This window comes from Centruroides sculpturatus, unplaced genomic scaffold (assembly GCF_000671375.1).
Source record: "Centruroides sculpturatus isolate CEXI.00-Female unplaced genomic scaffold, Cexi_2.0 scaffold1160, whole genome shotgun sequence".
Classification (NCBI taxonomy): Eukaryota; Metazoa; Arthropoda; class Arachnida; order Scorpiones; family Buthidae; genus Centruroides; species Centruroides sculpturatus.
The window spans coordinates 123,966-136,794 of NW_019385617.1; the positions used below are offsets into that span (position 1 = coordinate 123,966).

General features: G+C 30.5%; 1 protein-coding gene and 1 long non-coding RNA gene across 3 annotated transcripts in view; both read right to left on the reverse strand.

Moving 5' to 3' along the window:
• Window positions 1-12,829, reverse strand: part of LOC111640622 (PH-interacting protein-like) — an 88,574-nt gene that overhangs the window by 59,691 nt on the left and 16,054 nt on the right. The gene's annotated exons all lie outside the window — the stretch shown is intronic.
• The window catches only part of LOC111640627, a 20,462-nt gene continuing 13,601 nt past the window's right edge, over window positions 5,969-12,829 (reverse strand). Inside the window, exons 2-3 of the long non-coding RNA XR_002759294.1 lie at window positions 11,240-11,312; window positions 5,969-6,914 (exon numbers count right to left, since the gene is read on the reverse strand). This is a non-coding gene — a long non-coding RNA (uncharacterized LOC111640627). The remainder of the gene's footprint in view (window positions 6,915-11,239; window positions 11,313-12,829) is intronic.

The following is a 12,829-nucleotide window of genomic DNA, read 5'->3' on the forward strand; positions in this document are numbered from 1 at the left end:
CTTACTGAACCGTAGCACTATGCAAATGTCATGTGGCGTGATTCCCGGCCGACCAATTAGCCATCACCAGCCGTAACGTTATGCAAATCTGTGATTCCCAAGCCATAGTCTTAAGCATATCATGCCGTGTGGCGTAATTGTCTGCTGACCAATCAGTGGCTGTACTTTCAAAAAGCCAACAGCCACTTTCAACCACCTGTCGATGACCGTTACCACTAAAAAAACTTCGCTAGGTCTTACTTTCAGGGGGAGGTCTTATATTTCGCAATTCAGCAAAATCTGTGCTAGGTCTTATTTTCTACAGATGTCTTATTTTCGGAGAAACACGGTAATATAAAAAGTTACTTTATTTAGAGAAAACTCAACTAAAGGCCTCAAATAATGTTGAAATTGACTCTAAATCAGCATGTACTAATTTGGCTTATAGATAAATTAATGTGGCCATTTTGTATAAATATCAATAATTAGAAATTAAATTTAATTAATTTCTAATTATTAATATTTATATATGAAGATTTTTGGCCTAAAGAAAGATGACTGCTAAGTTTAACAAATAACTTAATATCCCCGTGCTTCTTTATGCAGCGAGAGTGTAGCGAAATGATGTCACAAGAAGTGTTGGCCAACTAGAAACCAGTTTCAGTGTATTTGCTGTAAAATGCTTCTCAAGCACTGCATAAAGAAATGCAGGGTATGCTAAAAACATCCTGCATAATTTGGTTTATCGTTTGGAATTAAGACTGGTTTCTATTATATAAAATCATCAAATATTTTGGATGTAATTAAATATCAAAACTAAAAAAGTGGCAGTTTTTTTAAATAACACTACAATATTAAATAAAATCAGGAATCTAAAGCATAAAATACCTTTATTCTTTACACTGCCTGTTAAAAAAGCCAACCTTATCAAAAACTGTAAAGTTAATAGGGAATGTTTTTGACTCCAAGTCAACTTCAGTCAAACTGTTTTTTTGCAAACCAGAATATAGAATGGAACAAAGATAGGAAATCTTGTTCCTTATTAACTTTATAGTTTTCTAAAAGGCTGGCTTTCTTAACAAACAATGTAAAGAAGAAAGATATTAACTATGATACCAAATTTTATAAGTTGTGATAAAGCATAAAAAAAATAAATCAATAAAAAAAAAAAAAGCTTTAGAAAATTATCAAATATGTAGTTTTAGAGATGAAAACTTCAGTCACAACCTCACTAATATCAATTTTATTTCTGAAGTGGCGTTGAAGTTGGTAGTGGTGGAGTAACGACATTTCTTGTTATTTTTAAAGCAAATAACAGACCCGCTGCAATGTGTAAAAAGTCTGTATCTGTATGACTATGTGAAGAAAGTGTTCCTCCACCTCCTCCCCCCAACATCTGACTACCCNAGTTGTGATAAAGCATAAAAAAAATAAATCAATCAAAAAAAAAAAAAAAGCTTTAGAAAATTATCAAATATGTAGTTTTAGAGATGAAAACTTCAGTCACAACCTCACTAATATCAATTTTATTTCCTTTTAATATACATTAATCTAAAGTCAACACATAATTAAAGTAATTTTGTTTCATGCAATTTTCACTAGTTATAATTTTTCTTTATACAATAAATCCTCTAAATCTCAAATTTGAAGGGATCAAAAAATGGTCAGTTTAAGATATGGAGCGTTCTACATATGGAAGTATACGAATAATAGTAAATTTTTTATTCAGACTCAAAGTAGCAAGTTATAGAATAAGGAACATAATTCTGTGATATATGTAAATCCATGATATTTATTTGAATCATTATTAGAATATATAAGGCTGTAATCATGATTTAAGCATATCATAAAATTCTCTTTCTATGTTATACTGAATTTATTTAAAAACCAAATTTTGCATAATACATTACATCAAATTTCTATATTGTTCACGTTCACAAGCAATTAGTGCATTGCCTGGTAAAGCAACTAACACAGCTAGATAAGCAAGCAAATGACAATCCATTTCAAATGGAATGGGGTATTATTGCTTGCTTAACGAACTGCACTAAAGTCACTTTACCAAGAATGTGCAGAAAGGATTCATGGAACGTAATACAATAAACTAATGTGTTAATCAACTTCTTGTATGTACTATAATTTTATTTTGTTTTTAATCCAAAATCCAGTAATCTAACACTCATTGGTCCAATATATCTTAGATTACAGAGATTTTATTGTGTGTCTACATACAGGTATCACTCAATTAGTGTGATTAATTAATCTCTTTATGTTATTGCATATATCAAAATTGCATTAATCAAATACAGTGGTACTGTACCTTAGTACTTGACTGAACAGTCATGACCGGCTAGAACAAATTTTTGGTTAATAAATATTTTTATTTTACTTTAAAAGTTTTCTATGATAAAAATGAGTAGATTAATTTTAAAATAAAACAAAACCTCAGAACTGCCTACCTTTGTCAGTCAAAATTATACTCAATCCAGGTTTTTTTTCCATTTAATGCATGCAGAACATAATCATTATGTCTGTGACACTAAGATTTGTTGCAAGTTCATGAGTTATTCATCAATTTTGAATAATTTCTTCTTGAAATTTCTCTTCATCAACAGCTACACATTGGGCACCCTATACATTTTGTATCCTTTAGTTCAAAATTTCCTACACGAAATTTTCAAAACCACATTTGACATGTGTGATGTTTAGAAGCATCTTCCCCATAAACATTACAAGTATTCTTTACTGTTTGTATAGTGTTATATCCTTACAAAACTTAAAACACCTACATAATATGTCTGATATGCATTTTATCTGCAAATATTTTGATTTGATTTTATGCAAACAAATTGTGAAGTTTTAAAATAAATGCTTTTAAACAGAGAATACAATATCACACTAGCAGTAATGTATTAAATTTCACAATTATCATAATTAAACTACTTATCTATATTGGAAACACCCTCAGCACGAAACAGAAAATTCATCAACACCTTATTTGTTGAGAAAAACATGTTGATATTAAATAAAGACAGCTGTTAAAGCCATTTTAATTAAAACTGCTGCCACATATATAAAGAGTTAATCATATGTTAATCAAATCTTGCATTAAGCAAGAGATTCCTATAACATAAACTGAAGTGTAATTCTGATTATATATATAAACATATATTTTTTGTTTGAAAATTTGTTCTAGCCAGTCATGATTGTTCAGTCAAGTACTAAGGTACAGTATCACTGTATTTGATTGATGCAATTTTGATATATATATCATAAAGTATAATTCTGGCAACATAAAGTATAATTCTGATGTACAGATATATATATATATATCCAGTGGTGATATTCAGCGGGTTCGCACAGGTTCGGCCGAACCCGTTGTTAAAATTTTCAAAGTGTTCCGAACCCGTTGTTAAACACACGTAACATTTCTCAGTGGTTTTGTTTCTTTTAAAAAAATATATTTAAAAATACGTATTATACTCTGTAACACTACTAAACTAGAGCCTTATACCCCGTTCGCCATGGTGCAACCTCCATCGACCGTTTCAATCTCGACTGAAACGAGATTTAATCGCGACCGACTCAAGAGAGTTCTTGAAACTAGGTCCAGTCATACGAGAGATCCCACAATCCCACGCGCGCGAGAAAATACAAGATGGCTGCGGAACACGTGTCGGGCTATCGACAGCGAAATAAAAAAGATATTGTATTTCGAGAAACGATGACATCTGTCTATTATTATAATAATACCTAATGATAAAATAAATGATTTAGAAAAGTTTTTTCTTGAGAAAAAGTCACAGGGAAAGCAGTTAACCCCTCGGGACTCTAGCAATTTTTGATATTAATGTAATTAAACATAAAAAATATACTTAAAACTGAAAAAAACGAAAGAAATGCGTTAATTTTGAAGAGAAAGCTTCAGATTTTATTTTCCATTGTTTCGCCTTTCTGCGAAATCTGACGCTGATGAGTCATTGTTTACACAGCTGGATGACCTTGAACACAGCTGGAGTTGGATTTCCCGGGACATTCTCTCAGAAGTCTCGGGAGGCGATGGGTTTATAGTAGGGTGAATACTAGCTGGCCGTATATTTTTAAAAAATTAAAATTTTTATTGCGATTTTCGACCCCCCCCGACTTAATTAAACTTATAGACTATATAATAAAATATATTAATTAAAAAAATTTTAAAACTATCGGAGGTCGTTTTTGACATTAGAAACTAGCTTTAAATAACTTTACCGAAGAAAAATTTGTGCACTACAACTTTAGAACGATGAATAAAATTTGATATCAAACTCTCATTAAAAAACAATTAAAAAGCAATTAAGCGTGAATCGTGCGTCATTAAAGATAAATTAAAATCGCGATAAAATTCTTTCGCGCGGGAAAAAAATTTGGAGACTTAAAATACATTCCAAAAATTAAAAAAAAATTTTAGAGGGTTCAAACGCCCGAGTTTTATGTAACGCTATGTAACTTGCCCGAGATATCTCGGGCTTGGGGCTTTAAGGAAAACTTTTCTGTTAGCGAACCCTTTGTTGAATATTTCGAATATCACCACTGTATATATCTGTACATAAAGTATAATTCTGATGTACAGATATATATATATATATATCTGTACATCAGAATTATACTTTATGTTGCCAGCGTAAATTGTTTAAATGTTTAACTCAATTCGAAAAACATACAGAACATGGCCAAGTTATCATGAAATGATATGTAATAGTTATCAACTACAAAAATAAATATTTAGTAATAATGGTTTTAAGGATAAAACATTATGAAATGCATTGATGAAACATATTGAAATGTCTGAAAAATTAGATAAGCTTCCAACTGATATCTATAAAATGGAAAATACAGTACAAAATAACAAATTTAAACATCAGTGTTTAATGTTGCTACATATAATTCTGTTGCCCAGTTAACCATCACCCAGCTGACAAATACCCTAATTTTCTGTTTCTGAAGGTTTATCAATGCAGAAAAAGAAAAAAGTTTAAAAAATGTTACCACACTTACATTGGTGGAGAAATAGGTTTAATTAATCACTTTGTTTCAAAGGTATGTTGAAAATACTGAAATGTGTATGCATAATTCTATTTTCATAAATCCTTAACACAACATACAGGATTCAGAAATCTTAATGTGCAAAGATCAATCTTCTTTGAAAAATATATTTATTTCCAGACTATACACACAAATGAGTCCAAATCCTTCAGTCCTTTCACAAGCTTTTGAAAGAAATATATTTTTTTCTAAATGTGAATTGATCCTGGCAATTTTTTAATTTAAATCAATCTTCTTGCTAACATTATCAATCTTTTAAATTTAAACCAAACTACAAACATTACTGACACACATATAATTAAAAACTACTCTCTTCTATTTTCTGTACAAATTGTAATTTATGAAGCCAAATTTTTATTTATGTACTGTACTCTTTATCATATTGCCTTTTTCCATTTTTAACTTTATAACATATTAATGTATGAAATCATACATTAATAAACTATAATTCTTTATAATGAAATAATTCATTGAGCTGTAGTAATAATTCTTTTCCAGAAAATATGTCTAAAAAAACAACTAAGTGTTCATGTTAAAATTCAATATATAAATATGTTATTTAATGTGCAGAAGTTTGTGTTAATACCATAATCGGCCAATGTGAGTATATAAATAATAATCATCACTAAGCCCAATGAGTATATGAATTACCAATGATCACCATTGAAAGATTGTGCTATAATTCGGCTAATTAAATGATTAATATGGAATTAATATACTTCTAGAAGCGAAGACTTGCTCAGGGTCTGGGTGGCATAACTGGCAAGAGCACTGCACGGCAAGAACCTTCTGGAATAAAAAAAAAAACTGGCCCTGCCTTGGGCCAGTTTTTTTTTTATTCCAGAAGGTTCTACATTATTTATTAATTTATTAAAAATTATAATTATTAATTTAGTTAAGATGTTCCATCAAAATAAATATTGAAGATATTCTGAATATTGGAAAGCCCACAGAAGACATGGCTAAAAGTGCAGCAAATAGATGCAGAATTTGTACTTTTTGTCCATCTAAGAAATGCAAATGACACAGTACGTATGCAACTACTACAACATGGCTATTTGTGGAAAGCACACTTTTAACATCTGCCAAAAGTGCAAATGCTAATTTTTACCACCTTTCTATTTTTTTATAATACTTCTCTTAAGATACACTAATTTGTTTGAAATAAATAAAGAAAATATAAAAATATACTTGTTTTTAATTCATATTCTATGAGTCGAATGATTAGTTACAGAGTAACATTAACTAACTTAAATCCATTGATTTTAGTTTTAATAACTTATGGTACAACGTAAAATTTTATTACAAATATTTATATTTTATAAATTAAAAAAATAACAATATTAAATCATATAGGTATCTCTTATGTTACACCACTTCACTTTTATAAAAGACCTACATTAGTATCTGTTCTCACTAACCACAAGAACCTACATTAGTATCTGTTGTCACTAACCACAAGAAATACAAAAAGGATTTTCATTTTTATGATAAAGAGCATAAAGTAAAAGGGCACTTAATATATTATGTCTTTGTCCACTTTGAACTTTCTTGTGAACTGGAACTTGTTATAATGAGAGAAGTAAATCACACAATTTCTAGGTAAAACACCTTTAATTTAACATTCATTTTAAGTCTTCTCAGTTCTTCGTCAACTTGCATGTCCTCAATTTCCCTCAGAATATAGGCTTCTTTTAATTTCCTTTTTTACATTTAAATATATATGCTTTTTTTTTTGATTCACTAACACAAGGTGTGTTTCTATTTCAACACTTGGCGATATTCCATCTTTATTTAGTTGATACGGTTACAAGTACAATAACATGTTTCGGGCACTGCCCCTCTTTAGTCAACTAAATATCAAAAGATTATACATAAATTCATTTTCCTATTATAGCTTAACATAGAAATTATTTTAATATTAAATCAATAATTCTTTTTGTGTGATGTACCAGAAGCACTTTTTCAACACAGAAAGCATATACATTTATAAGACTAATGTAATATTATATATCCGGTTTTGGTCTTGGGGCATTCCTACAAATTTTATAAAATTGCATTTTATTTTACATATTATAGAAATCTATGTTTTTCCACTGATTATTACATACCTTAAAATTTTGGTTGTTCTTTTTTACAATGATGTGTTTAAAATCTTTGTAAGTAAAACAGGCTTTATGCTTTTTGTCAATTACAAAACAAGGCATGTATGCTTTTTGTCATTAATTACTTATATTATACTTTAATTAAGTAATAAGTAATTATACTTATTACTTAATTACTTCACAAGAAAGTCTAAAGTGGACAAAGGCAAAATATATATGTTACTGTGAATGACCAATATCTGGCAAATGTCAACATTCTCCAGTGAACGTCAGCATTCACACAGTCGTTTCATGTATGTACGAAATATTTGCTAAATATCATTATTTCTCACTTACACTGGCAAATGTTGACATTCAGCATGCGCTGATGGTGAATGTTGAATAAAAATATTTTTATTATGTTAAGACAAAAATGCAACTTTTTAATATGTCAAAATAGGAGAAAGCTTTAATAAAATTAGTTATCACTTCACGCTGACTTTATAATCATTGTAAAATCACTTACGTGTTGTGGCATTACCACGGTGAATTATTAAAACATAAATATAAAATGTTCACGAGCACTTTCGGTAACATACAGTTACCATCTTCAGGTAAAATGAATACTACAGTTTCTGTATCAGAGTTATAGCACTTCTTTTACGGAAAACATGCAAGATCATAGCTGTCCCAGGGATTAATTCGTCTTTGACAGGTCCTCTACAACCTCCAAAGAATATAGTTTGTCCCAGATTATTTTTTGAAGTGAAAACGCACAAGCATAATTGGCCTTTAAGACTGCTAGTCAATAAATGCACTCATCCAAAACATACCATTTCGAAGCCACCACAGCTAAATTACTTACCTCCTTAATACCCCCTTCTAACTTGGTGACCACAGTCTCTATACATGCCAAGACTGTTATTTCTTCTACTCTAAGAGATCTTCCAACTAATGCATAACACTTATTTAAAGTCAATGCCGTTTCCCTATTCCTGTCCATACCTTATTTTGAGACTTTCATGCTCACTAATACATTGCTACTTAATTCTGGCTTTCCAGCCTCACATGTAATACAATTACGTGAAGCCCTTTTACTTATAACGGAGAACAATTATTTTCGGTTTAATTAATGGTACCATATATAAACAGACACAAGGGGTACCAATGAGTTCTCCACTTTCACCCATCCTAGCAGAGCTAATCATGCGCAACATAGAACAGTGAGTATTTGACGCCCCTTTAACCATCCAATATCCCACCTTATACTTACGTTATGTTGACGACATTTTAATCACGTGAGATGGTTCCATCGAAAATTTAATGCTATTCATAAAAATGTTGGCTTCAGTGTATGCATCCATCAACTTTATGCTAGAAGAAGAGTCCAATACCAGAATGTCATTCCTTGATTTAGAGATACATAAATCTCCTGCTCTTCAATTTTCTGTTTATCACAAAAACAATAGTATACCACAGATTATTCCTGCTATGGCCTTTCAACCAATACACTATCTAAACTCGGCCATCACTTCCCTTATGAGAAGAGCATTCCTTCTTCCTTCTAGCAAAGTATTTGTAGAACAGGAAATGCAACTTAACAAAAAAAGCAATGATAAAAGCGGGCTATTCCCAAGCAAAGTTTTATTATCATCAGAATCAAGTTAAAAATAAATTACAAGTATACCTCGCCTTACGTCGGTAATTGGTTCCAGGAGAACGACGTAAGTCGAATTTATTTGTCTCCAAATCTACTTGTCACTAGGCTAAACCATAAATTGCACATTCCGGTTCTGTATTTTATATATTAATGCATTTTTAATAATGTATGGTTAATAACGATATATTTTAAGTTTACAAACAAATAAATTTTAGTTTTTAATATAGTACAGAAAAAAGTAATCTAAATTTACGAATGCATGTACTGTAAATACAGTATATACTTGTAAATGTATATATTTTAATATGATTTTATGTGCTTTAAATGCTTTTCTAGTGATATTACGACTTCAATATTTGTGGCGGACAGACGTAAAGTCAAATAAAATGACTTAAACTTGATTTTTATTTTTCCATATACTTTTTTGACAAACGACGTATAATCGGGAATGACATAACTCGAAACCACGTAAGTCGAGGTATACTTGTATATCCTCAATTGTTCCTTACAAACAAAAAGGACCTAAGGATAGCACACCCCCATTACCATTTCTGGGTCCTGTATTACTCAAAATTGTACACTTGTTTACAAAAATGGCTACATGCTACCGCTATCCACGCAGCCAACATTAAGAAGATTACTAACTAATGACAGAGACCTCATCAATATGAAAGGGAAATTGGGAGTTTATCTTATTCCATTACAACTTAATGGATCAAGAGAAGATACTTATTATATAGGAGCGACTGCTATAACACTAACATCATGCATCTCAGAACATCAGGATGACATCCGTAATAACTGGCCATCAACGGAATTAGCGAGAAAAGTCCTAGATTAAGACTACCAGCCAGTTTGGGACTAAACAAAACTATTGAAAGGATGCAATAATCATAAAGAGCTCTTTATTTGGGAAAACCTATATATTTCAATGCTTTCAACCATGCAATACCACAACTTTGGAATTCTCTAAAACATGGACTACTTTATTTAAATGTTACAAATTAGATTGCTAGAGCTACATGGTCACATAGCAACCATAGTTTGCAAATTTCTATAATTTTCCGTTCCATTCCGAAACATTTTCGAACTGCAAGAAAATTTTGATTTACATTGGAGTTCCATTTAGCTGTACCGCTTTTTCAAGAAGTGCTATAACTCTGATACAAAAAACTGCAGTATTCATTTCACCTGAAGATGGTAACTGTATGTTACCAAAAGTGCTTGTGAACATTTTATATTTATATTTTAATAATTCACTGTGGTAACGCCACAACACGTAAGTGATTTTACAATAATAGGAGAAAGCTTAAGTAACAGCACATGTAAATAAACTGTTGAACCTAAAATGAACAGTACATTCTTAATCAGAAAAGAATAATAATATGCAATAGTAAACTTACACATATATTATGTGATTAATGTTATACAATCTTATTTATTACAACAACTTAAACTGTTATGACACTTTGAATTGCACAAGAGTCCCTTGCTTTTACAACTGCATTTATTTGTGGAACACTTCTTTTTGCAATGACAGTATGTATAGCCGTGCCCTCCGCTTTTCGAATTAGCTGCAGCTGCTTCTCTCAGCAATATTTCTTGAGAAGAAATCTCATCTATGGAAAGTAACTTTTCTTTACAAATTACGAACTGATTACATTATTACGTGATTACGAACTGATCTGTTAATGGTGTCTTTTATTCGAATATCACCAATGCCTTACCGACGATCCCTCTCATCCTCCGCCACTCAACCTGACAAACCAATCCCCATCTCACAGGATCAAAAGAACAAAAATGCTATCCAGGGACAAGGTGGGTGGTTTCCACCAAACTGTTGCTGGGAAAAGCGGTATGACCTTGTCCTACCCCGGCTACACACAAAGGATTTGGCAACAGACTGTCGCCTCTCTGTCAACATCGGCTTCTCGGGTGTCATTTCGACCTCCACCAAAGCTTATATGTGCTTGTCAACATACACCGGTGATTGTTTGAATATATAATAATATAACCAAATATTCAGTCTTTCACCAATGTATTTTGTATGTGTCAACATTCACTGGAGAATATCAACATTCTCTAATTTTGGTCTTTCACAGTAATTAAGAAGCACGTATTTAAATAGCACTTAGTGTTTATTTCACAGCAAACTATAACTGTTTGAAATTTTATTAGTACTAAAGATTATATATTTCACTTGTTGTATGAGTTCAGCCATTACAACAATTGACAATTGGGTTCAGCCATTACATTCATAATTATTATTTATGAATATAAAACCCTGCATTAAGTATTTAATCCACATACAGTTATTAGCAATTAAAAAACAGAAATATACAAAATAAAACTTTAAAAAAATCAATTTCATATACTTTGTCAAACATTTTTAAGTTTATGGAAACGAGAAGTGACACTAGCTACTTGTACTGACCTGTAATTCATCATTCAGTAGATTTTCTACAAGTACAGAGCATATCACTGTTCTTTTAGAGACGTTGAGTCTGCTGCATATAGTTAATGTACTGGTAACTTTTTTGTTGATCAAACACATCAATTCATATTAAATTTAAGTTAAATTTAGTTAATAATATATTATTGAGCCTTGACTTAATATTTTCTTTTCTATATTTTCTGATAATTTTTTGAATAGCAATAACTTTTCAGTAAATATAAATTCAATAAGAATTAAATTTCAAATTATCAATAGTAAAATGATGGCAACTATTGACCTAAATACTCAGATACTGCTAAAAACAGCTATTGTTTGATGATGAATAAGGATAGGGAAACAAATTATATTTTTCAATACTGTAATATATAGGCTACTGTATTTTAAATTTATCAACATCTTTAAAATTGCATTCATTCAGATATTCTAATCTGTCTTCAACTACTTTTTTCATATTTGAATATAAATTATATTGCTAGATCAATAACTAATATAAATTGATCTAATAAAAGAATAATTTAATATTTAATTTGATATTTTTCTTATTTTCATTAATAATATTTATCAAGATTTTTTTTAGAATCAAAACCAACAAAATATGATTAAAAATTATAATATACACAAGTATTATAATATAACAAATTTTCAACTATATTTTAAATTTTTATAAGTCAAAAATTAATTTTAAATTTCTAAATTAATTGGTCTTAAATTCAAGGAGATACAATGGTATGACCTTCAGGCCCAATTAAAAATAGCTGGTCTTTTAAAAACAGTTATTTTAAAAAAATCTTTGCTCAATTTTTTCATAGAGAATTCTTCTGATATTCTCAAAATGAAATGACCAATTTTTAAAATTATTGTTTTAAATGTCCAAAAAATAAAACTTCTTTGAAAAATTCTAACTTTAAGCCTCCCAAGACGTATGACCTTTCATTAAAGTATATTTAGCTCTCTTAAAACAGTCTAAAAATTCAAATTCAAAAGACTTCAAGAATTAAATAGTCCTTCAGAAACCTTTGTCAGGAATTTTTACTTTCTTTAAAATGTCCTAATTTTGTCTTACCCAAGTTGTCATATACAAAAATTTTGTCCAGGAACTTTCAGACTTTTAAGAAATTTCAACATAAGCATACATTTTTCTAATTACATTTTAATTAGTGATGTGCCGGATATCCGTATCTGCGGATATCTGAGGGGAAAAAATCCATATCTGTATTTGTTACTTTTTAGCGGATCTTTAACAGATCTTTTATCTTAATGAATTTCATTACTCAGGGGTGCACAACCTGCGGCCCGCGGGCCACAGACGGCCCCCTATCAATGTTTATGCGGCCCGCGGACGGTACAGGCCAAATCCCTTCTTTCGAAGTTTCTAAGTGTAGAACTTTTTCCCTTTCACAAAGTCATTAGCACCCAACTGTTTTATGACTTTCCCTGAGGTGAGAAATGGGGGATTGTTCTATAAATAAGTCTATTTTTAGCTAACACTTTCTGCTTTAGATATCGAATATTTTAAAATGATGTTAGAACGTCATTTCCGATGTTATCGGGAAGTTTCTATTTTGGCGG